General features: G+C 41.3%; 1 long non-coding RNA gene across 1 annotated transcript; it reads right to left on the reverse strand.

Moving 5' to 3' along the window:
• LOC120880098 lies at window positions 1-26,269 on the reverse strand. Its single transcript, XR_005724958.1, has 4 exons — window positions 26,201-26,269; window positions 7,320-7,325; window positions 2,051-2,053; window positions 1-17 (listed from the first exon to the last, which is right to left on the reverse strand). It is a non-coding gene; the product is annotated as an uncharacterized LOC120880098 (long non-coding RNA).

Below are 26,269 nucleotides of genomic sequence, written 5' to 3' on the forward strand. Positions count from 1 at the left end.
TATAAGGAACTAGTAAACTGTTTTCCACAGTGATTGCATCATTGATGGACAGGGAGGCCTGACGTGCTGCGATTCATGGGGTCGCAAAGAGTCGGACACGACTGAGCGACTGAACTGAACTGAGTAAACTGTTTTCCACAGTGATTGCATCATTTTACCATCCCTCCAGCAGTGTCTGCGGGCTCCAGTTTCTCCATATCCTAGTGAACACTTGTTACTTTGCATTTTTAAAAAAGTCGCTACTACGGCTGTCCTGATGACGGTAGGTGATATCTTACTGTGACTTTGATTTGCGTTTCCCTAAGGGTGTTGAGGGTCTTTCCATGTGCTTATTGGCCATTTGTGTGTCTTCTTTAGAGAAACACCTATTGATTGGTTTGTCTTTTTGTTGTTGAATTGATAGTTCTTTATATATTCTGGGTACCAGATCCTTATCAGGTACGTGATTTCCAAATATCTCCTCTCCATGGTTAGGTTGTTTTTATCACTCTCTTGGTTTTTATCACTTGTTTTTATCACTCTCTTCCTTCGCACAAAAGCTCTTCATTTTGATGAAGTCGTTTGTTGTTAAATTTTGTTTGTGCTTTTGCTGTCATATGAAGCCACTACCTAATCCCAAAATAATGAATCTACCCCTGTGTTTCCTCCTAAGAATTTTATAGTTTTAGCTCTTACCTATAGGTCTTTAATCCATTTTGAGTTAATTTTGTGTATGCTGCAAAGTAGGGATCCAGACATACCCGTTTTGTGAGTGGATATCCAGCTGTCCCAGCATCATTTGTTGAGAAGACTGCAGTGGACCCCTGAACCACATGGGTTTGAACTGCACAGGGTCACTTATACATAGGTTTTTTCAGTAGTAAATACTCTAGTATTACCCGATCCTTTGTTGGTTGACTCCACAGATGCAGAAGCACATTTTCAGCTGCCTGGGGTGGTCAGGGCCCTAACCCTCGCGTTATTCAAGGTTTAACTATATTTATTGAAAAAGACTTTAGCCCCCATTGATTGGACTTGGCACCTGTTGAAATCATTTTACCATAAATATGTTACTTTACTTCTAGACTCAATTGTATATTGTCTTCCTCTCTCCTTACGTCAGTACCACACTATTTTGATAATTATCACTTTGTAGTGAGTTGAAATAGAAAGAGTAAATCTTTTGCCTTTGTTCTTTTTCGAAATTGTTTTGACTCTTCAGGGTCCCTTGCAGTTTCATATGAATTTTAGAATGAGCTTGTCCATTTCCATTAAAAAAGCATTTGAGGTTTTGATAGGAATGGCTTTAAACCTGTAGATCTATTTGGGGGTTGTTGTCATCTTAACAGTATTAAATATTACAATGCATAAACGTGGGATTTTATTTTTCTATTTATTTAGGTCTCTTAAAATTTCTTACAACAGTGTATTATAGTTTTCAGTGTATAAGTCTTGTACTTCTTTGGCTAAATTTATTGCAAACTATTTTATTCTCCCTAATGTTAATGTAAATGCAGTTGTCTTCTTAATTTTATTTTTGGATATTCATTGCTAGTGTATAGAAATACAACTGATATTAGACTACTGACCGTGTATTCTGCCATTTTGCAGAGCTCATTTATTAGCTCTAATAGTTTTTACATGGATTCTTTAGAGTTTTCCGTATGTGAGGTTTATGCCGTTTGTGAATAGAGAGTTTCACTTCTTCCTTTCCCATCTAGATGCCCTTCATCTGGCAAAAGCAGCCATTCTAGTCTTATTCCTGCTATTAGAGGAAATAATTCAGTCTTTGGGGTCTTCCCCAGTTGCTCAGTGGTGAAGGATCCATCTGCAGTGTAGGAAACGTGAGTTCGATCCCTGGTCTGAGAAGATCCCCTGGAGAAGGAAACGGCAACCCACTCCAGTATTCTTGCCTGGGAAATCTCATGGACAGAGGAGCCTGGTGAGCAACAGGGCATATTCTCTTGTAATCTTATTTCTTAGTGAACCCCAGGTTCACTGCTTGTATTAGCGATTTTCCATGGCCAGTCTAGATAGAGATTTGTTGGTTTTGTTGATCTTTTCAAAGAACAAACTTTTGTTTTTGTTGATTCTCTCTACTATTTTATTCTCTAGTTTGCTTGTTCTCTGCTCTGATCTTCTGCCTGCTTTGGGTTTAATTCTTCTCCTGGTTCCTTTAGATGGAAGATTAGGTTATTTGAGATCCTCCTTTTTCAGTGTAGGCATTCAAAACTACATTTCCCACTTGGCAGTGCTTTCACTGCATCTCATGCATTTTAATATGTTGGATTTTCATTTTCATTCATTTCAAAGTGTTTTCTAATTTATCTTGAGATTTTTTTTGATGTACTGTTTTTTTAAAGTGTGTTGTGTAGTTTCAACATATTTGTAAATTCCAGATTTTCTTCTGTTACTGACTTCCAGTTTCATTCCACTGTGATTGTAGAAGATACTTTGAATTATTTCAGTCTTTTAAAACTTATTGAGACTTGTTTTTTGTCCTAATATATGGCCTGTCCTGGAGAATGTTCCACATGCACTTGAGAAGACTGTGTTTTCTGCCATTCTTGGGGGGATATCGGATGTCTGTCTGTTAGGCCTAGTTGGTTTATGGTGCCGAGTCTCTCATTTCCTTGTTGATCTGTCTTCCTGTTCTTTCCATCATTGGAAGTGGGGTATCGAGGCCTCCAGCTGTCATTGGAGAACTGTTTCTCTCCTCAACTCTGTCAGTTCTTCTTCATATATTTGTGGCTCCATTGTTAGATGCAGATATAGTTTTTACATCTTCTTGATGAAGTGACCCATCATTATATAAGGTCTCTCTTTGTCCAGTCTACCAACTTTTTGTCTTAAAGTCTATGTTGTCTGGTATTGCCATAGCTGATACTCTGGTTGTCCTTGGTTACTGTTGGCATGGAGTGCCTTTTTCTGTTCTTTCACTTTCCGCTTATTTGTGTGTGAGTCCCTTGTGGGAATTCCCTGGCAGTTCAGTGGTTAGAACTCAGTGCTTTCACTGCCGTGGCCCGGGCTCAATCTAGGGTCGGGGAACATGTGACATGGCCAGACAAAAAAGTCTTTTGTGGACAGCATATAGTTGGATCATATTTTGGTGTCCACTCTGTCCATCTTTGCCTTTTAACAGGAGAGTTAAACACTTATACATTTATGTACTTGCTGATAAAGCTTTCTTCCATTTTTATCCTTGTTATCTGTATGTCTCACATACTTTTGGGGTTACTCTTTTCCTCCGCTGCCGTGTTTGTGTTAAATCAGTTGGACTTCTTTGACGGACGTGCAGGTGTCTCTAGTTCTAGGGTTTTACCCATGACTCTGCCCCGGATATGCTTGAGTATGTATCATGGTGCATATCTCAACAACTGGAGATCCAGTTGCTGCTGGAGTGATGCTGACAGAAATAGAAAAACAAGGAAGAAGCCCTTTGTTCTCTCCTCTTTTAGCCTCTCTCTAGGATTTCCCTTTGGCAGAAGTGAACAGGGAGCCAGCCAGCCCTGGGTCCTAGAAATGTAGATTGTAGAGCTGCAGCCCCAGCTTCCCAGAGTGAGCTTAGAGAGGATAGAAGATGCGTAAACAGTGGCACGTAAGAAATCGTCGTATTCTCTTAACATCTTATTTCCAACGTCTTAAAATTCAGTCAATTTCTTAATATCATATCGGGAGAGATCAATCTCTTGTAAATTACAGTTCACAGCGCAGATTTGTTAATCTTATGATTCAGAATCCTATGCATGGTTCTTACAAACCTTCTCCTTTGATCCAGGGTGTGACTGTTGTGTTAGGCTTGCAGTTGTGTCTTTTGAAAAAGGGACTCTGGGAAGTGCCGTGCATCTACGGTTGCTGTGTCCTTTTGCACATCAGGGATGCGCAAGATGCTGTCAGTTCCTGCATTAGTTTATTGGACAAACAATGCATTTCAAGTCTCAGCCGTATTTTACCTTCCTTCCCCCCCGCCCAGTTCCTATTATTCTGCCATTATCAAATACAGGTATACCTCAGAGACGTTGTGGGTTTGGTTCTAGATCACTGCATTAAAGTGAATATTGAATAAAGTGAGTCACATGGACTTTCTGGTTTCCCAGTGCATATGAAAATTATGTTTATGCTCTGCTGTAGCATTCTGTCTAAATAATGTCATGATGTTGCTGTGTAGTCACTAAGTCATGTCTGACTCTATTGCTAAAAAATGGTAACCAGCATCTGAGCCTTCAGTGAATCATAGTAACGTCAAAGATCACTGATTACAGATCACCATAACATATGTAATAATAATGAAAAAGTCTGAAATATGGTGAGAATTACCAAAATGTGACAGACACAAAAACTGTGCAAAGGCTGTTGGACAAATGGTGCCTATAGACTTACTTGACACAGGGTTACCATAAGCCTTCAATTTGTAAAAACCTGCAGAATCTGAAGTTCCATAAAGCAAAGCACAGTAAAATGAGGTATGGCTGCAGCGTGCCTGAGAGGAGGTGGCCTACCCAGTGTTTCGGCATCTATAGAACAGTATAAATAACGCCTTAGAACTGGGAACAAGTTTTATCTGGTGGGAATATTCTAGAGTAATCACTCTCAGTTTTTGCCTGGAACAGTTCTGTTTAACCTTCTGTTTGACCCTTTTGTCCTGGCACAGTTAATAAGAGGACCTTCTCTTTTTCTAAAAAGGGCTCCCATCTGGTTGATTTGGTCACTTGATATAAAACTTAACTATTATTCAAGCCAGTTTCTCTGGTATTATTCTATCTTTAGAAATTCTGAAACTTGGCTGCTCAGATGTCCAGCTGTGTCACAGGTCACCATGTGAAGAACATTGACAGAGAGAGGCCAAAGTCTGGGATTGGGGTTAACATAAGGCCTGAGACTGAAGACTCTGTAGATCCATAGATATAACATGTACAAGGTCTTCAACATACGTGATTTGGCAGGAGATAAAGAATCCACCTGCGATGCAGGAGACCCCAGTTCGATTCCTGGGTCAGAAAGATCCCCTGGAGAAGGGATAGGCTGCCCACTCCAGTATTCTTGGGCTTCCCTGGTGGCTCAGACGGTAAAGAATCCGCCTGGAATGTGGGAGACCCCTGGGTTGGGAAGATCCCCTGGAGGAGGGCATGACAACCCACTCCAGGATTCTTGCCTGGAGAATCCCATGGACAGAGGAGCCTGGCGGGCTGCAGTCTGTGGGGTCGCAAAGAGTCGGACATCACTGGGCGACTGCGCCCAACCAAGCACACATCCGCACGCCCAAATACGTGCACGTCTCTAACGAGATTGTCCGCGTCAGTTCCTTATTAAAGGAATGGTTCTTTTCAAGATAAGCAATCCTGTTGCCCTTTTGAAAATCGAAAGGCGAGTGCAGGGGAGTGACGGGATGCCTGCTATGGGCCAGCTGTGGAGACTCTGCAGCAGCAGTGGCCCGGGTTCTTCAGGTTGTGAGCGGGCTCGGAGGCCCGTTAGGGGTCGCCTAGGTCTGTGCCGCTGGTGCCTTTCGCACGGTTTCAAGGGTTTCTCTTAAACCTTGCACTGAGTTTGGAGATGTCTGTTCTCAATGATTTTTTTAGAGGAATGACATTAAAAAAAAAATGAAGCATAGTTATTATAATTTACAATGTTTTAGTTTCAAGTGTTCAGCAAAGTGATTCATTCACATACGTGCTTAGTCGCTCAGTCATGTCCAACTTTTTGCGACCCCAGAGACCGCAGCCCGCCCGGCTCCTCTGTCCACGGGCTTCTCCGGGCAAGAATAGTGGAGTGGGCTGCCATTGCCTCCTCCAGAGGATCCTCCCGGGCCAGAGATGCAACCTGCGCCTCCCGTGTCTCCTGCATTGGCAGGTGGGCTCTTTACTTGCTGAGCCATCAGGGAAGCCCCATTCTCTCTCTCTCTCTGTCTCTCTCTCTCACACACACACACACACACACACACACACACGCTCTTTTTCAGATTCCTTTCCATGATAGCTTATTACAGGATATAATAAAGTTCCCCGTGCTATTCAGTAGGTCCTTGTTTTCTTGTTATTTACTATTTTACATATAGTACTGTGTATACGTTAATCCCAAGCTCCTAATGTATCCTCCCCTGCCACAAGAAAAATGACTTTGGAAAGTGTTCTCATGTAGGCAAATAAGATTTTGCTCCTTTTCACAGGGTTGGGATGGATGTTTGTCATCTGTTTTCTGGGTCACATGTGGATAAATGCAGATGAGTTTGCTGTTGACGTGAACTATAGGATGTTTCTCTCCCCTGGTGTGGTTTCTAACTGTCAAGAGAAGAAATGAGATTCCGTTGAGGATACCCTTTTCTCTGGGAAGGCCATTTGGTGCCACTTAGGACATGGGACAACAGACTGGTTTCAAATAGGAAAAGGAGGACGTCAAGGCTGTATACTGTCACCCTGCTTATTTAACTTCTATGCAGGGTACATTATGAGAAACGCTGGACTGGAAGAAACACAAGCTAGAATGAAGATTGCCGGGAGAAATATCAATAACCTCAGATATGCAGATGACACCACCCTTATGGCAGAAAGTGAAGAGGAACTCAAAAGCCTCTTGATGAAAGTGAAAGTGGAGAGTGAAAAAGTTGGCTTAAAGGTCAACATTCAGAAAACAAAGATCATGGCATCCGGTCCCATCACTTCATGGGAAATAGATGGGGAAAGAGTGGAAACAGTGTCAGACTATTTTTGGGGGGCTCCAAAATCACTGCAGATGGTGACTGCAGCCATGAAATTAAAAGATGCTTACTCCTTGGAAGAAAAGTTATGACCAATCTAGATAGCATATTCAAAAGCAGAGACGTTACTTTGCCAACTAAGGTCCGTCTAGTCAAGGCTATGGTTTTTCCTGTGGTCATGTATGGATGTGAGAGTTGGACTGTGAAGAAGGCTGAGCGTGGAAGAATTGATGCTTTTGAACTGTGGTGTTGGAGAAGACTCTTGAGAGTCCCTTGGACTGCAAGGAGATCCAACCAATCCATTCTGAAGGAGATCAGCCCTGGGATTTCTTTGGAAGGACTGATGCTAAAGCTGAAACTCCAGTACTTTGGCCACCTCATGAGAAGAGTTGACTCACTGGAAAATACTCTGATGCTGGGAGGGATTAGGGGCAGGAAGAAAAGGGGATGACAGTACGAGATGGCTGGATGGTATCACTGACTCGATGGACGTGAGTCTGAACTCCGGGAGATGGTGGTGGACAGGGAGGCCTGGCGTGCTGCAATTCATGGGGTCGAAAAGAGTCGGACACGACTGAGCGACTGAACTGACCTGAGGACTAGGCTTAGGGGAAGCTGGGACCATTTAACGTTGCTTCCTTGCTGTGACTGTAAGCTGCTTGGCACAGGGCAGTCCTGCAATTAACAGAAAGATCATTTCCACCGGGGACTGCTGAGGGCAGTTACCCACCTCTCTGTGTCTGAGAACAGTTGTTTTCCTGTTGTGTTCAGTTCCAGGGATTTCCAAGAGCTCCTTATGAGTCTGGACCAAGAGGAAAGCAAGCAAACACAATCAGAATGATCACAATACAGGTTTCATATCCTTTTAAAACATATTTATTTTTATTTATTTGTGTGGCTGTGCTGGGTCGTGGTTGCGTTGTGAGAGGCAGGATCTTTAGTTGTGATGTGCAGACTCTTAGTGGAGGCCTGTGGACTCCAGCTCCCTGGCCGGGGATTGAACCCAGGCCCCCTGCACTGGGAGCGCAGAGTCCTAGCCTTCACCCACCAGGGAAGTCCCGAGGTTTCATATGATTGTAAGTGAGGCTTTATAGTGTTTAGGAAGGAGTGCATGGTTTGAGATGCCCCCACCAAGGGCTGCTCATGACAGGGGCTTTAGTGGGTCACCTGGTGAGGGTGGAGGAGCGCTTTCTCTCTTAGAGTTTCTGTCTTGTTTTGGTCGCGCTGGCTCTTGGTTGCTCGCTCTCGGTGCTGGGAGCCGAGGCTGCTCTCCTCTCGCGGTGCTCGGGCTTCTCACTGTGGCGGCTCTCCTTGGGGCAGGGGCTCTAGGCAGGAGAGCCCACTCCGTGTTGGATCTGCAGGTGGAGAGGGCAGTGAGTGTTTTTTGTTCGTTCTTGTTCCTGTTGGTGGCCCAGGATCGCACCTTTCCTGTAAATGGATCACAGAATCTTAGTGTTACCACCTGGTTAATAACCGTAACTCCATTTGGGTTTCTCCCTCCCATTTTCCATAATTACGTATCCGATCTGAGAAAAATGCAAAGGGAATAATATTTTCTTGTCTCCGCAGTGATGAGCAGGTAACTCAGAAAAATGCAGACAGCTTCTTAGCTTTGATTGAGCCCATAAATCACTCAAGGAAAACCACCTAGAGGAAGAAGAGCTCTCAGAGGGCAGTGGACTCCCGAGGAGGGCTGCCCGGAGGAGGGCTGCCCCGGAGGAGGGCTGCCCCGCCTGCCTCGCCTGCGGCTGTGACCCTCTGCTGGCGGCTCTAGCAGCAGCCCGAGTTTAGGCTTTTCCCTTGTGGTTCCTGTGACCTTGTGTTCCCAATATTTACCAAATATTTGAAATAGTTTTCCCCCAAATTTCCTTCTTCATTTCCCCCAGGGCGCACATTCAGACCATAAAAGGCTCTTTTGAGATAAATGTTAAAATTTCACAAATGATAGTGTCTCTTAATGATAGGTTTTTAGACTTAGATTTACTGGGGCTTAGAGTAGTTTAATGATAGCCTAAGGTTTTCTAAATCTTTGATATTTTCCAGTTGCTTCCTTTGATAATCCATCTTGATGGAGAAGTCTTTACAGCCTGGATTTATTTCCTTAACCTCAGTGGTTATTAATCAAGCAACTATTTCTTGCAATGACCTTTTTCTATGCAGTGAAGGATACCAAATAAGAGAAGGGAATTGATCAGATATAGTCGCTGCTTTCTGGACTCTTAAATTGGGAGAGTAGGATGGCAGAGTGTAGTATGTACTCCACTGGAGGTAAACAGAATCACAAGGATATAGGGGCCAGCAAACTCACTCCATCTGGGTGGGCTTGGGGAAGGTTTGTGGAGGATGTGGCATTTGAACTTGGTGTTGTGTTATTGGATGGAAACAGGAAGAAGGGTAAGGGTTTGGAAGGGCATTTAAAATGATGGAGATTGGGACTTCGCTGACAGTCCAGTGGGTGAGACTTCAAGCTTCCAGTGCAGGGGGCACAAGTTTGATCCCTGGTCGGGAAACTGAGACCCCATGTGCTGCAGCCAAAACAATAAAGTCACCTAACAAAACAATTAAATTGTGGAAATAGCTTGAGCGAAGGCTTAGAAGTGAAAGAGCACTTGGCATTTGTTGGGGGAAGGGGTGTGATAAGATGTTCTGTGTGTGGGGGCCATAGTCTTAGGGGGAGAAGCTGCAACAGAAAATGGGGTCTTTATCAGAGTCCATGCGTGTGGTCAGCACTGTCCTGCCCTGTAGGCACAGACAATGTTATGTTTTGAGCAGAAATCAAATGTCTGTCATCATAAAACAAAAATCAAGACGCAGTATATAGGGTAGTTAAGGACACAGGATTTTGAAGCTGGGTTGCCTGGATCTGAATCCTGAATTGCTGTGTGACCTTTGGCAAGTTACTCGGTCTCTCTGAGGCTTTAGTTTTCTCACATATAACATGGGGATAATAGTACCTACTTAAAAGTTTCTTGCAAGTTTTTGGAAAAGGAAATGGCAACTCACTCCAGTATCCTTGCCTGGAAAATTCCATGGACAGAGGAGCCTGGCAGGCTACAGGCCGTGGGGTCGCAGAGTCGGACACGACTGCATGACTAGCACACGTGTGAGTCATTTCTGACAGGGCCTGGCCTTATAGTAGAATGGTGCACAGTGTTAGCAACTGTAACCGTAGTGAGTGTTAGTAGTAGTAGTGATCAGTATTTGGGTATAACGTGCATTTGATTTTTTTCCTCTGAGAAAGGGATTAGATTGGCCTTTCTGTGGATGACAGTCTGTGTAGTTTTGCATCAGTGAAATTGTAGCATCCTTGGCCTCTAAGTGCATGAAGGCTCCTTTGGCTTTTGTATTCACTGGAAGAAAAAATGTCTGTCTTGAGAACCTGAGTCCTTTGCACTGCGGTTGTCTAGCTACTGACTGCTTCCTGGAATGGAGCTGATTTTGTGAAGGTCAGCTGGTTGTGTAGCTTGTCATTTGTGTGTGTGCAGTGGAATTATAAGAGAATGACATCGTGTGTATCTGTACAGTGTTTTGGTTACAAGTAACAGAAGCTGACTTGGGCTAATTTGAGCATCAGATAATTTATGCGAAGGCTGCTGAGAACGCCTAGAACGGCTGGAAGGCTGGCACCTAACTTGAGAGAAGGCAGAACCGAGTGGCCTCGGCGTCCAGGAAGATGACAACCGTTTCACAGGCTAACAGCCTGGTCGGTGTAGCCACGGTCAGTGTCTCTGTGATTTAGGACATCCTCCTTCCAGCCCCGACATCTCCTCATGCCCCGTTATAATAGCAAAAGGCTGAAGACAGTTTACATGCCTGGCGATGAGGGTCAGGATACATTCTAGAACAGCCATGTAATGGGATAATGGCATGGAAACTGTTCACAGATTCTAGTAAGTGAAAATGGCAGGTAGCAAAACTCTATAGGTAGGATAATTACATTTAAAAATTCAGTGAAGTAGCTGCTCTTATTTTTCCTGTTTGACACAGAGATACGGACGGAGTTCCTAAGTTTGCTCAAGGTCATGGGGCTAATAAAGGAAAGAGGCAGGATTCAAACCTGGGAGTTCAGAACCAGGCACTTAGCCACTTTTATCGAATGCTCTGACAAAGATACACTCTGATTGAAAGCAGTCATGAGGTTATGGCCAGGTGGTGAGGTTATGGGTGGTTTTATTACTTGCTCTGACTTCTGGATGACCATATATTACTTCTGTAGTGACCAAACTGGCTCTGAGGTTACTGTAAAAATGTAAAGTTTTAGATTTTTCTTCCAGTTACATGTCCAGAGATACCCACTGCAAATATGTTAAGTATGTAACAAGAAATCTCAAAAGTTATCTCCATCAATATATGAATTCCCTTCTTGAACTTGTATGTGTCATACAGTATGTGTTTACCATTAATGGAACAAGTGATTACCATCATCACAACCAGAAAATGTTACTGGGATTTTAAACTCAGTGTTGCTGCATTTTCAGGATTATATCAAAGCACTGATAACACAGCTTGTGTTTTAAATGGAAGATTTAAATCTGTGAAGCTTTTTAAGATTTATGTTTGTCATGTCTCGGCACGAGTTTCTCGTTTGTAGTCTAGTTATGAAAAGACTCTGGTTTCCATATGTATGTTTAAAATACTCTGAGTCATGGATTCAAGTGAGTAACAGACATTATATCCATATCAGATTTCTGCTTTGTCATACCTTTACTTGGAGGCCATGCATTTGTTTTGGTACTTGGAATAGCAAACATTGAATTGGCAAAAATGAGATTAGTTTTAACTATTCTTCCCTGTGTTTTTTATTACTTTCCAAAAATTTGTTGGAATGAAAGTTGATATTCTGTTTCACAGGAAGTGAGGGAAGGAGCCCATGGGTATATGCACAAAGGCATATGTATATAATACATATATATACACACATACATATATAGTGCTGGGTGGTATGTTCATGGTTGTTAGAAAATTAAAAACAAAACATTTCCTGTTTCCTCATCCTTTTCAGCAAGTCTCAACTCAAATATCAAAGCACACTGATTGTGAGAGGTCATTATACGCAGTACTAAAAAGAAAATGTTGTGCCTTATTTATATTATTTATTTATACTATTGGAGGAGAGACTTGTTTAAGTATAGGTTTTTTTTTTTTTAATCATGTAGTATTCTTCTGAGTTATAATTAAAAAGTATAAGTAAACTGGGCGAAAGAATCCCTAAAACAACCTCACATTCAGGTTGATTCTGAGTCAGCTGACCCAGCATCAACAATATTTGTGTCTTTCTACACTAGGCCATAACGAGAGTTGGCAATGCAACTGTTTTGGAAGAGTGGTCCACTCTTTCTCTTATTTATTTGAAATAGCATTGATTTACTGTGTTGTGCCGGACAAATTTTTAGATAGGAGAATTGTTTGCTATAGACAGTGGGAACCATCTGCCTATCCTATACCCCTCCCCGCCTTCCCCTGCTGTTAACTGGTAAGATAGCTCTTGATTCCAGAGTTAGGAGCCTGAGCCTGCAGGTTTCATTCTAGGCCTGAGGCCACATTTATTGCCAGCATTTTATCTTCCTCATATTCCACTGTCGTGGGCTCATACTAATGTTTCTAATTTGTTTTTCAAATTAGAAACGTCTATTTGGAAGGAGACCTAGCAACTTCATTTTATTTTATTCTCTGTTACAATTTCTATTTAAAAAATTGAATACTCTGCCTATGGTAATAAATAAATTAGAGAAGGAGCACCAAAGAGATTAGGCTGAAAAATTGACAATATCTCTGCCTTCCTTTCTCCACTCCCCAGAGCTGCTATTTTTGGTTCCTTTGGTTACTCCAGATAATACAAATATACTTCTCAGTGTCTACTTACTTTTGCAGAACAGTGTAGTTACTATGTAAGAACTTTTCAGGTTTATATAGATTCTGTTTGAAGACAGCATGACTGTTCTCCACCCACTTTTATTTAAAAATATCACCTCTGCTCCTAAGACCAGAGTATAGTCCCTGCTTCGTTACTGAATTTTCTGGCAGCCTTTAAGTCTGGGTTTCTTTCCCCAGTGAATCCAGGAATGTAACACCATTCCCGTCATACGGCATGCCTTTCTTGTAATATTGACATGACTATAGAGTAGATAATTTCTCTTTCAAAACTCTTTAGAGACAGATGTATAGGATGGTAGTAATATATACAAAGAATCGAAAAATGCTGAGATGAATCCATTAAAACATTAGCGAGATTTTAGAATTAGATATAAAAATTTCAAGTTACTGTTTATAGAAGATCTTATTTCGCCTAAATTTTGTGCAAATAAAAATTGTACAGCCATCACCAGGATCTTATTTTAGAACATTTTCATCACTCTAAAAAGAATGTAGATTTAAATGGGATTAAAAAAACAAGAATTCTAGTTTGTGCCTGTAAAAAGCAATTTATGATGCCTTATTAAAAATTTTCAAATGTACATCATAATATCATATTTTATTTAACCCCCTCCTATAATATCATGTTAAAAGTCTTTGAGTTTGACTAGATATGGAAATGCAAAATAAGAAAAACTAAATTGTTCTGTATTTTTGTATATATCATTTTTTCCCCTTCAGTGTGAGATTAAAATCTCTGAGTCTTCACAAGTGCAATCCCTACCCCTATTTACAGAATCGGTTGTACATCATACAACAGGTTACACGTATGTGTTGCGTTTCAGTTTGGAATTCAGTCGTGCATGTCTCCTGTAGTGTGTGCATTGGTGTGTCTAACCTCCAGTCCAAACATGAGCCAGGAACACAGTGTCTTAGTTTTTAAATTAGTAGAAACTGCATGTTACATTGATGGGACATTCTTATCAATATCCCCCGGCTCAGACCCCAGATTTCTTTAGGACATAGCAATAGCATTGCTCCTGAACAGGAATCAAATTCACTGGTAACTTTTTAGAAGACTGAATTCTCAAATGGAAATAAACAGTTGGAAAATTGATTGAGATTAGAAATTGGTTACCTCTTCCTCTCATTATTTGTGTGTGTGCCTAGTCTCTCGGTTGTCTCTGACTGTTGCGGCCCATGGAGTGTAACCTGCCAGGCTCCTCTGTCCATGGGGATTCTCCAGGCATGAATACTGGAATGGGTTGCCATGCCCTCCTCCAGGGGATCTTCCCAACCAAGGGATCGAACCTGGGTCGCCCCCGAGTTGCAGGAGGATTCTTTACCATTTGAGCCACCAGGGAAGGCCCAATTATTATTTTTTTAGTCTCTAAATCACTTTACTAAGTAAAGAGTTCTTTCTCCTACCAGGTTTATCTCTGGCCATTGTTTTTTGGATATGGGATTAAAATTTGATGGGGATTATCTTCTCTCTAGCTAACTCTGAAAATTCTTGTTGCTTCACAATGTGAAGCATCCCACATGCTCTTCTCCATCGCACATCAGGAATCTCGCTTCTCTAGTCTCTGTTTCAGCCTCAGTTTGATCATTGATAGAATGTTTCTAGTATTAACTTCTAAACCATGGCTATGAGTTAGTGATTGCTGTTCCAACAAAGATACAGAACTTATTCAAGTAAATGTGCTTCTTTATACACATCAGCTGGGAAGACAGGATCTATATTTCTATAGACAGCTGGGCTCAGGACTTGCAGTTTGCTTTTTGTAATTGAGGCTCTGGTTGCTCTCTTCCTTTTTTTTTTTTTTTTAAACTAAAGTGCAACATCTTTCCAGGACTAAATTCATAGGTTTCCTGTTGTCTGGCCTGTTGCTAACCTCAGTGTATTTAAGTGAATGTGTGATATTTGTAACCCTCAGTTATTAATAATGATCCTGGACCAGTTGTTTAAAATAACAGGCAGAGACTCTGAGTTTTGAGCGTAATTTGCTTCAAACCTTCTGCTCACAGGAAATAAATGCCTGGACCTCCCTCCATTCTGTCCAAACTGATTAACTTGTTACAGCCCATGTCTTTCCCGCGTACTTTCCCCTGCTTTGTTGCTATTTAGCCCGCAGGCCTGAATAGCTCTGGACTTTGTAAAAACAGGGACTATTCATTTAACTGAAAAGATTAGCTTGAGAGTTTATAAGTAGATCTTATCCTGCATATTTAGAAAGCATATAACATTTGGCATTATTTAAGGGTAAAAATGTTTCCGAGTCATATCTTTATGCTGTCTGCCTCACCTTTGTGATGATTTTTTTGGTTCAATATTTTCCGAATAAATCTTAAACTGATTGTTCATAGAAGAGAAAATAACCCATCAACACCAGTGCCAATTTAGTTCATAAGCAATCATATATATATGTAACAACTTTATTGAGATATGATTCAGTAACATAAAGTCCACCTTTCTGGACTTAAAGTCCAGAAATAAAAAGCATAACAATTCAGTGGCCTTTGGTGTTTCATGGTGTTATATACAACCATCACCACTCTCTTTATTTATTTACCTATTTATTTGGCTGTGCTGGGTCTTAAGTTGCGGTATGTGGGATCTTTGAACTCTTATTTGTGGCATATGGGATCTAGTTCCCTGATCAGGGATCAGACTTGGGCCCTCTGCATGGCGAGTGGAGTCTTTGCCACTGGATTGCCAGGGAAGTCCCTACCACTGTCTTATTTTAGAACACTTCCATCACTCTAAAAAGAAACTCTGTGCCCAGTAACAGTCAATCCCTATATCCCCTCCCCTCATTTCATGAAATCTACTATTTTCTGTCTCTGGGGGTTTGTTCGGCATTACCGACTCGATGGACATGAGTTTGAGTAAGCTCCAGGAGTTGGTGCTGGACAGGGAAGCCTGGCGTGCTGCAGTCCACGGGGTTGCAAAGAGTCGGACACGACTGAGCGACTGAACTGATGGATGTGTCTATTCTGGACATTTCATATCAAGGGAATCATACAAGATGTGATCTTTTCTTTCATTTAGCATGTTTTCAGGGTTCATTCATGTTGTTTGTATCCGCAGTCCTTTGCTTTCTTTGCTGAATAATAGAACAATATTTCATTGTTCGGATGTGCCATATTTTATTCATTCATCGTTTGAATTGTTTTTGCTTTGGGGCTATTATAAATATGCTGCTAATGAAAATTTATGCACATGTTTTTATGTACACATACATTTTCATTTCTCTTGGGTACATACCTTATCTGTGGAATTGCTGGGTCATATGCACTTCTGTGTTCAACATTTTGATGACCTGCCAAACTTTGTCCAAGTGACTGAATCATTTTACAATCCCACCAGTCATGTTTAAGTATTCCAATTCCTCCACATTCTCACCAGAACTTGTTAATGTTATATTTATTTTGCCTATCTTAATGACTGTGACATAGTATCTAACTGTAGTTTTGATTTGCATTTCTCTGATAAGCATCTTTTCCTGTACTTCGTGACCACTTGTATATTTTCTTTTGAGAAATGTCTCTTCATATCCTTTGCCCATTTTTAATTGGTTGTCTTTTTATTGTTCATTTGTAAGGGTTCTACGTTCTGCATACAGGTCTCCTTGTGTATTTCCATAGAGTTTTGGAGCATTCTGTGGCTTGTCTTTTTGCTTACAGTTTTAAACTCTGACCCAGTGCAGTTTGTGTGTCTTTTATCGCTTTTGCTTTTGGCACCGTATCTAGATAAGCACTGCCAAAACCTAAGGTCACAAAGATTCGCTACTATAGTTTCTTCTTAAGAGTTTTATAATTTAACTCTTGCATTTGGGTCCATGATCCATTTTGAGTTCGTTTTTGTGTATGATGTGAGTTAAGGCTCCAGCCTCATTCTTTTGCATGTAGATATTCAGGTATTCCAGCACTATTTGTTGAAAAAACTGTTGTCTCCCCCATTGAATTATGTTGGCACTTGTCCAAAATCAATTGACATAAACGTACGGGTGTATTTGTGAACTCCCAGTTGTAGTCCGTTGATCTATATTTATATGTCTACCTTATGCCAGTACCATGCCATTCTGATTACCATAGCTTAGTCATAAGGTTTTTAAAATTTGTGTTTATTAAAGTGTGGTTGATTTACAATGTTGTGTTAATTTCTGCTGTACAGCAAAGTGACTCAGATATATATATATATATTTTTTTTTCATATTTTAGGCTTTGTTGGGGATTTGAATACCAGTCTGAATTTGTATAGTGCCCTGTGCTGTACAGTAGGGCCTTGTTGTTTATCCATTGTGTATGTGATAGTTTGCGTCTCTAATCCCAGACTCTCAGTCCATCCCTCCTCCACCCCGCTTGGGAACCACATATCTGTTGTCTATATCTGTGAGTCTGTTCCGGTTTCATAGATATGTTAATTTGTGTCATATTTTAGATTCCACCTATAAGTAATATCATATGGTATTTGTCTTTCTCTTGCTAAGTCATTTCGCCTAGCATGGTAATCTCTAGGGCCATCCGTGTTGCTGCAGATGGCATTATTTCATTCTTTTTTTAGCTGAGTAGAGTTCCATTTATATACACACACACTGTGTCTTCTGTGTGCATGCTTCTGTTGATGGAAATTTAGGTGGTTCCCGTGTCTTGGCTGTTGGAAACAGCGCTGCTGTGAGCACAGGGGTGCCTGTGTCTTCGAGTTAGGGTTTTGTCTGGACATATGTCCAGGAGTGGGATTACTGGATCATATGGCAGCTCTCTCTCTGGCTTTCTGAGGAGCCTCCACACTGGTTTCCATAGTGGCTACACCAGTTTACATTCCCACCAACAGTGTAGGAGGGTTCCCTTTTTTCCACACCCCCTCTGCACTTGTTACTTTTAGAGCTTAGTCATAAGTTTTGATACTGGTGTGAGTCTCCACCTTTGTTCAGGTTGCTTTGGCTTCTGAGTCCAATGAAATGAATTCCCATAGGCGTTTTGGGCTCAGACTGTCAATTTATTAAGAAAAAAAAAAAAACAGCTGGAATTTTAATAGGAATGCAATCAATAGTAGATTGCATTCAGCTTTGAAAGAGGTCTCAGTTATTTCAACTGTGTATAAGAGATTTGTGTCTTGGTGGATAACAGTGCAAGTCCAAAACTGTTTTTTGAAGAAACACTCAGCTGGCATTATCTTTGTATCAAACTCTTTCCTTGGTGTCATTATTAAAAATATAGATGTGGCATCCTTTGGTCTGAGTATTTGTTTTGCAGGCTTTTTACTCCTCCCATTTTTTAAAGTTTTCGCTTAGCATTAAAAAAAAACGTTTATCTTTATTTGTTTGTTTGTTGTTGGCTGAGCTGTGAGCGGCCTTTCTCTAGTTGTGGTGAGCAGGGGAGGGGCTACTCCATGGTTGTGCATGCGGGCCTGTGGAGCACAAGGCTTGTTGTGGCGCAGGCTCAAGGGCACATGGGCCTCAGCAGCTATGGTGCACGTGGCACGTGGCATCTTCCCAGACTAGGAGTTGAACCTGTGTCCCTTATATTGGCAGGTGGATTCCTTACCACTGGACCACCAGGGAAGTCCCCCACCCTATGTTTTGAGATTAGTGAAATTGTGATAAAGATAAGGAGAGACAAAATTTGGAGAACCAGGGTCCCTCAAGGTTTTAGCTGTATATTATAGAATGGTATGAAAGAAATTGGTGGTCTTAGCAGAGTATACATGGTGTGGCTTTTTTTTTCCCCTTCCCCTATCTTGAGAAAAAAATTGCCTTGGAAAGCAAGAAAGCACTTTGTAAGAAGTTCATCATGAGAAACGCTGGACTGGAAGAAACACAAGCTGGAATGAAGATTGCCGGGAGAAATATCAATAACCTCAGATATGCAGATGACACCACCCTTATGGCAGAAAGTGAAGAGGAACTCAAAAGCCTCCTGACGAAAGTGAAAGTGGAGAGCAAAAAAGTTGGCTTAAAGGTCAACATTCAGAAAACGAAGATCATGGCATCCAGTCCCATCACTTCATGGGAAATAGATGGGGAAACAGTGGAAAATCACTGCAGATGGTGACTGCAGCCATGAAATTAAAAGACGCTTACTCCTTGGAAGAAAAGTTATGACCAACCTAGATAGTATATTCAAAAGCAGAGACATTACTTTGCCAACTAATGTCCATCTAGTCAAGGCTATGGTTTTTCCTGTGGTCATGTATGGATGTGAGAGTTGGACTGTGAAGAAGACTGAGCGCCGAAGAATTGATGCTTTTGGACTGTGGTGTTGGAGAAGATTCTTGAGAGTCCCTTGGACTGCAAGGAGATCCAACCAGTGCATTCTGAAGGAGATCAACCCTGGGATTTCTTTGGAAGGAATGATGCTAAAGCTGAAACTCCAGTACTTTGGCCACCTCATGAGAAGAGTTGACTCATTGGAAAAGACTTTGATGCTGGGAGGGATTGGGGGCAGGAGGAGAAGGGGACGACCGAGGATGAGATGGCTGGATGGCATCACGGACTCAATGGACGTGAGTCTGAGTGAACTCGGGGAGACGGTGATGAACAGGGAGGCCTGGCGTGCTGCGATTCATGGGGTTGCAAAGAGTTGGACACGATTGAGAGACTGAACTGAACTGAACTTAGGTCTTTTTCTCTTGGAGTCGGTTTAGTTCAACATTGTCTTCTCTTTGCCACACCTAAGGCACTGTGCTAGCTGCTGCAGGAGGAGAAGAAAGGAGAAGAGGACTTCCTTTGATTTTTGAAACAGCCTCCAGATAACGTCAGTCTTCTTGTCTCCAGCCTCTCCCCATTCCTTCTCATTTTCTCCTCCAGCGACAGGAGTTCCTAGCTTCTTAACAAAGTCATCTGGCTCCTGGTTGCCCGGGGTGGGGGTAAAGTCCAAATTCCTGAGCCTTGCAGATAAGACCTCTTCCAGTCTGTAGCCTTTTCTCTCGCTCCGGAACCAGGCAACCCACAGAAGCACAGTCTCCTCTGAATGCATGATGCCTCTCAAACATGCCTTCCTGTGTGTTCCTCCTCTGTAGAATCGCCTACTCCAGCCCCGTCCTGCTAGGCAGAGGCCAGTCCCCTTCTCATCTTCCTGCAGCGGTATCTTCAGAACCTTACTCATATTATTCTTTTCCTTGTCTTTGCTGCTGCTAAAGAGGCAGAGACTTGGCCATCTGTTTCTCCAGTGGCACAGGGCCTGGCCGAGCATTTCCTCACTGTTATTTTATTTATTTGAACTTTTTCTTTTATATCGGAGTATAGCCAGTTAGCCGTGTTTTGATAGTTTCCGGCGGACAGCAAAGGGACTCAGTCAGACATATGCACGTACCCCCTCTCCCTCACCCTTCCCTCCCATCCAGGCTGCCGCAGAACATGCTGCACAGTAGGACTTTGTTGGTTACCCGCTCTAAACACAGCCCATCTCACACTGTTAATTTAGAGTCAGCATGTGTCAAAGATTTATTTAATTCATTAATGGGGAAGCCAGTAAGTAGCAAGAATGATATTGGCCATATAGCTTTTAGTTATATAAATGAAGGTACTGTATCTTGCTTCCCTGGTGGCTCAGATGATAAAGAATCTGCCTGCAATGCAGGAGATTTGGGTTCAATTCCTGGGTCGGAAAGATTCCCTGGAGAACAGAAAGGCAACGCACTCCAGTGTTCTTCCTGGAGAATTCCATGGACAGAGAGAGGAGCCTTGGTGGGCTACAGTCCATGGAGTCACAAAGAGTTGGACATGACTGAGCCATTACAAAACTGTAGTAAATTTACTGTATAATTATAAAGTTCACTGTTGAGAACTTGCCTCTTTTGTTTCATGAATGTTTTAAATAAAAGCATTTTTTGATGGTGACAATGAAAATTTCACTGGTAGCTAATTCAGGTTTTGTTCTGAAGAGATCTTTCATTTCATCTTTTAAAACATTTTTAAAATAAAACTTTTTATTAACACATTTCTAAGTTAACCTAGAGTTGATTTATAGTGTTGTGTTGGTTTCAGGTGCACAGCTCGGCTTCTTTCCACTCTGGGTTATTATAAGGCGCTGACTACAGCTCCACGTGCTCTGCGGAAAGTCCTTGTTAGGTGCACACCTGTCAGTCCCTACTCCTGACGCGTTCCCTCCGTCCCCCCTTTCCCTTTGGTCACCGATACTTTGTATTTTGTGTTGATGAGTTTTTCTGTTTTGTAAATGAGTTCATTTGTTTTAGACTCCACATGTAAGTGAGATCATGTAATATCTGTCTTTCTGTGCCTGACTGACTTCACTTAATATGGTAGTCTCAAGGTTCATCTGTGTTGTTTCAAATGACACGACTGCGTTCTTTTTTATGGTTGAGTAATATTCCACTGTGTGTGTGTGTGTGTGTGTGTGTGTGTGTGTGTGTGCACACACGATTATATATATATATAGCATATCTCTGTCCATTCATCTCTTGAGGGACATTCATCTTGCTTCTTGAAAGCTGTTTTTACTGGGTAGAGAATTCTAGAAAGTGAAATGTGTCAGTTGCTCAGTCATGTCTGACTCTACAACCTCATGGGTTGTAACCTGCCAGGCTCCTATGTTCATGGAACTTTCCAGGCAAGAATACTGGAGTGGGTTGCCATTTCCTTCTCCAGGGGATCTTCCCAACCCAGGGATCGAACCTGCTTCTCCGGTGTTTTCTGTACAGGCAGGCGGATTCTTTACCACTGAGCCACCAGGGAACCCCAGTAGTCTTTCGTTTTTCTATGGCGATTTTTAGGATTTTTCTTTGTCTTTCATTTTCTACAGTTTTGCTCTGATATAACCAGATATGCTTCTTTTTATTTATTCTGCTTGGGTTTTTGAATTTGTGGATGATGTTTCTTACTACTTCTTACATTCCCAGACAGGATCTCTTTCATTGTTGCTTTTGCCCACTCTCTTTTTCTTCTCTTTCTGGGACTTCAGTTAAACTTACAATTAGGGTTTCTCACTATAAGTTTGTTTTGACCTTTTCCTAATTTTTTAAGGTATAAAAGACTGTCCATTTGTAATTTATCTAATAAAAAACTTTAATCTCATAAGTTCCCTTCTGAGCCTTACTTTAGCTGAATTCCACAAATTTTGGTATGTTTTAAAAAGTTTTTTCTTTCAGTGTAATAAAATATTCTTTAATTTACCTTTAGACCTTCCCTTTTATCCACTGATTATTTAGAAGTATGGTATTTACTGTCCACATGTTTGAAGATTTGTTTGTTTTGCTTTACAGTTGAATTCCAGTTTGATTAGAGAACATAGATTGTACAGTTTCAATTCTTATAGGTTTGTTCATTCGTTTTTCACGCATTCTGTGGGTGATTAAGAAGAGAGTGTAAAATAAATGTCAGTTTGATCCAGTTGATGGCCTTCCCTCCTTCTCTATTCTCGCTGGCTGTCTGTCTGCTACTTTTATCAGTTGCTGAAGGAGGTGTTGAAGTCTGTAGCTGTAATTTTGTCTTTTTCGGTTCTGTTATTTTCTTCTGGCTGTGCGGGGTCCTTGTCGCTGTGCGGGCTTCTCTCTGGCTGCCGCGGGCAGGGGCTGCTCTGCATTGCGCGTGCAGGCCTGGTATCGCAGTGGCTTCTTCTGTTGCGGAGCAGTTAGGCTCAAGGGCACTGAGTTCAGCAGTTGCGACATGTGGGCTCAATAGTTGTGGTTCCCGGGCTCTAGAGCACAGGCTCAATAGTTGTGACGCATGGGCTTAGTTGCTCTAAGGCATGTGGGATTTTCCTAGATCAGGGATCGAAGTCGAATCTCCTGCATCGGTAGGCAGATTCTTTGCCACTGAGTCACCGGGGAAGCCCCCGGTTCTGTCCCCAGTCCTGGCTGTCTTTGATTCAGGTATTCTGAAGCTCTGTTAGGCACCCACGTGTTTATGGTTGTTATGTCTTCTTGGCAAATTAACACTTTTATCATGAGTTAATGTTCTTCATTATCCCTTACAATATCCTTTGCTCTAAAGTTTGCTTTGTTTCATACCGATACAGTGACTCCAGCTTTCTTTTGATTAGTGTTTGCATGGCGTATCTTCACACGAGTTGCAATTTTCCTGGTTCTTTGTATGCTGAGTAATTTAGGTTTATATTTCTGGACATCTTGAGTGTTGTGTCATGAGATTGTATCTTGTTTAAATCTTATGGAGAATATCGATGTACAGTTGACCCTTGAACAACACAGGTTTGAATGGCACAGGTCCACTTAAATATATTTTTCAATAAATACGTATTGCAGTACTACTTGAACTGTGGTTGATTGAATCTGTGGATGTGGAATTGCAGATACTGAGAGGTGACCAATTGCAAGGGGGCAGGGATCAGTGTCCCTTAGGCCCAGGTTGTTCAAGGTCCAGCTGTATTTGTTTCACTGTCATTGACCTAGTTGGGTTCAGAGTATGTGTTCTAAGCAGCCCTCTGGGCATTGTGGTTCAGGGTCAGTTCTGTTTCAAAACCTGTTCAGAGCTGTCTGTATCTGACTTGCGTGCTGCTAGTAGTCACCTGACGCTCGGTTGGTAGTTTACCCCATAGATCAGAGGTGCTGGACATTTGTGTTTGCAAGTCATTTGTAGTAATCCAGAACTAAGACTTGAGATTTTCTTGGGTACCAACTGATACAAAGGTGGGCTGCTGCCTGAATTCCTACCCCCGGCACGCTGCCTCCTGGGACTAGCCCAAACTGAGAGTTTAAGTGACTTACAAGATATTGGTTTAGCAAGAGTTGTATTTTAAAAATTAGTTGTGCAGCTATTTAAAAAGTAAGTTGATTAACTATTTCCCTAAACATGGTCAGTTTTGACATTTTCAGTTAGGAGATGATTCTGTTTATGATCTGTTTAATATAAGGCTATTCATTTTTCCAGTTATTTCCTTTCTTATAAAAGGGATTATTTATGAATTTTTAGTTTGATCCTGTTTTTATTTCTAGTATTTTAGTTTTCTGCCCTGTAATATCTATTAGATTTTAATTTTGAATATTATATACTTGGGTTTCAAATAACTTCTATCATTTATTTTAAAATCTTGTCTATAAATGTCAACTGAGTTAATACTAATGAAACTTACAACTTGACTTTTGTTGTCTGTTATTTTTTAAAATTCACATTAATGTATTATAACATAGAAAGCCCAGTTATTTATTTAGACTGAAAAGCTTTTATTTTAGCAAATTATTTATAATCAACACATAACTGAAAAATTGACTTACCTTAATTCAACCTGGGGATTTATACTTAGCTTTTATTTTAAATTGTTACACACACACACACAGAAGAGTGCGCATGTAGGATGATGTAATTTGGATCACATTGATATTTTTCTAAATAAAGAGAATGTCTTAAAGAGCAACCCTATATATGAGGAGAAAAGAAATCATAACTATATTTAGCTTGGCATAAAATAACTTTTGCATAAGAATTTTAGCAGTGAAACTGCAAACCTCCTTAGGATTGGGCCACCATTTCTGTAAGGCTCTGACAATTTGGTAATAATTAATATCATCATGGTGTGGTTGCTGTGTTACATTTGACTGCATTTTTGGCAGTAAATTCCAAGAGAATCTCTCTTTTCCAGGACAAAACACACTAAATCTTTGTGGAGATAATTCTGTCTACATTCTCACCTAATTTTTATGGCTGGAACTGGAAACAGTGGCTTTGAGATGAGAGGAAAGAAAAGTTGTAAATTCATTGATAAATTTGATAAATTATCAAGAATGCCAGACTGAAGGCAGCTTTCAATTTGATTAATTAATTTGTAATTCAATTTTGGAAACCTTTTCTGAATATAGGGATTTTGGAGATTACTACCAAAGCTGCTTATCATTCTGAAAGTAGGGAGGAGCAGAGAGGAACAGAATATGTTTTTAGTGTAAAGCTTGCGTTTTCTCCCATCCTCGTTTGAGCAGTATGATTATTGGAACACCGTGTTTGCCTGTCTTCACTCTGCTCTTGTTCCTTCTTTTGCCAATACTCTGCCTGGCTTGAATCAGTGCCTGATGGATGGTGCGAGTTGGCGACGGACTAGAAACTTCGGGTGTGAGTCTGTGTAATGTCTGAGGTGTGGATAACACCAGATCTGACTGTCAGTAGAAAGCAGACTCTACAGTTGATCCTTGTTATCCATGGTAACTATGTTCTAAAGTCCCTCAAACTAAATTAGTGGACACAGAACCATGGCTTCTAAAGGAATACAGGATTCTGTTCCCATGAGCCTCCCCTTTTTGTCACCTGATCAGCACATAAGCTTGTTTCATGCTTCTGTTGAAAGACACCGTATTTAATATATATTGCCAATTCATTACCACTTAAAGCATGGCCAGCCCCCGCTGCGAGTCATCCTGGATGAAGCTCACCTAACACACGTGAATTTTCTGGAAGGCGCATCACATCCTTCTTTGGTTTAGGAGCAGTAGGTCACACTTGCACACTGTACTTTGGGCCTATTTTAAATAGCAGAACCACCAACAAAAGCACAGAAATGTGGAAAATGTGGCACTAAATGGACCATAAAGGACATTCCGTGTGGTTTGACACTTGGAACAAGAAGGCAGAATATCACCTGTTCAACCACAGTTGGGAGTGTGTACGCTGGGTGACGAGTTGGTGCTCACACCACTCTGCATGTGTCTGTGAATGACAGGAAAAGTGCCACACGTGTGGATTTTGGAGTTACAAGCACATTTTAACAAGTAGGCATGTTTGTGAATACCGAATTCATGAGTAACGAGGATTAGCTCTGCTTCAAAGACTAGGAGTTTGTGTCTGCTAATCCCAACTTTCCAGACCATCCCTGCCCAACCCCTTCTCCGTCTTGGCAGCCACATGTCTGTTCTGTGTCTGAGTCTGTTTCTGTTTTACCAGCAAGCTTATTTTGTTGTATTTTACATCTCACATGTCAGTGGTATCACGTGGCATTTGTCTTTTTCTCTCTGACTTCACTGAGTATGATAATCTCTAGGCCCATCTGTGTTGCTGCATATGGTAGGATTCCGTTCTTTTTCATGGCCGAGTAATAGTCCCCTGTATATATGCACCGTGTCTTTACCCAGTCCTCTCTTGATGGAGATTTAGGTCGTTTCCATGTCTTGATTATTGTGAATAGTGCTGCTATGAACAGAGGGTATCTTTCCCAGTTTTAGTTTTGTCTGGATGTATGCCCAGGAGTGGGTTGGCTGGATCATATGGTAGCTCTATTTTTAGTTTTTTGAGGAACCTCAATACTGTGTGGATCAATGCTAGTTTACTTTCCAACATTATTTTGACAAATGGCATAAAAATTTAAAGGCTTGAAGATAAACTAATCAACAGTATTTTAAAAATTTAATTCCTATCTTTGTCTCAGTCCTCCCAGTAAAATGCAGTCAATTAACACATGGATCCTGGGCTTTACCTCCCTCCCCTGCCTGCCTCCTCTGATTTCTGACAGTATTTCCTCTCCATGAATCTAAAACCTACCCAGCCTTTGAACCCAACTTGTCTCATTTACACAAAAACAAACCAAAACAACCTTTCTAAGCACTCCCACAGTAATATTGTGTTTCTCTGAATTCTTCTGATCTGCCTGTACAGCTCGTTTTGAAATTTGATTCCGTGTGGTGGTGGTTATTGAGCAAGATGTTAATCTTAGGTCCATTTCTGCCATGGATCCTACTTTCAGTTTAAAATCTGTTTGGAGGGGTATATAAGTAACTAGTAAAAAATGTGAGTAACTCTACAGGGCACTAAAGGGTAGGGGACAGATGATAGGAGAGGGGAGTCC

This window comes from Oryx dammah, unplaced genomic scaffold (assembly GCF_014754425.2).
Source record: "Oryx dammah isolate SB20612 unplaced genomic scaffold, SCBI_Odam_1.1 HiC_scaffold_2, whole genome shotgun sequence".
NCBI lineage: Eukaryota > Metazoa > Chordata > Mammalia > Artiodactyla > Bovidae > Oryx > Oryx dammah.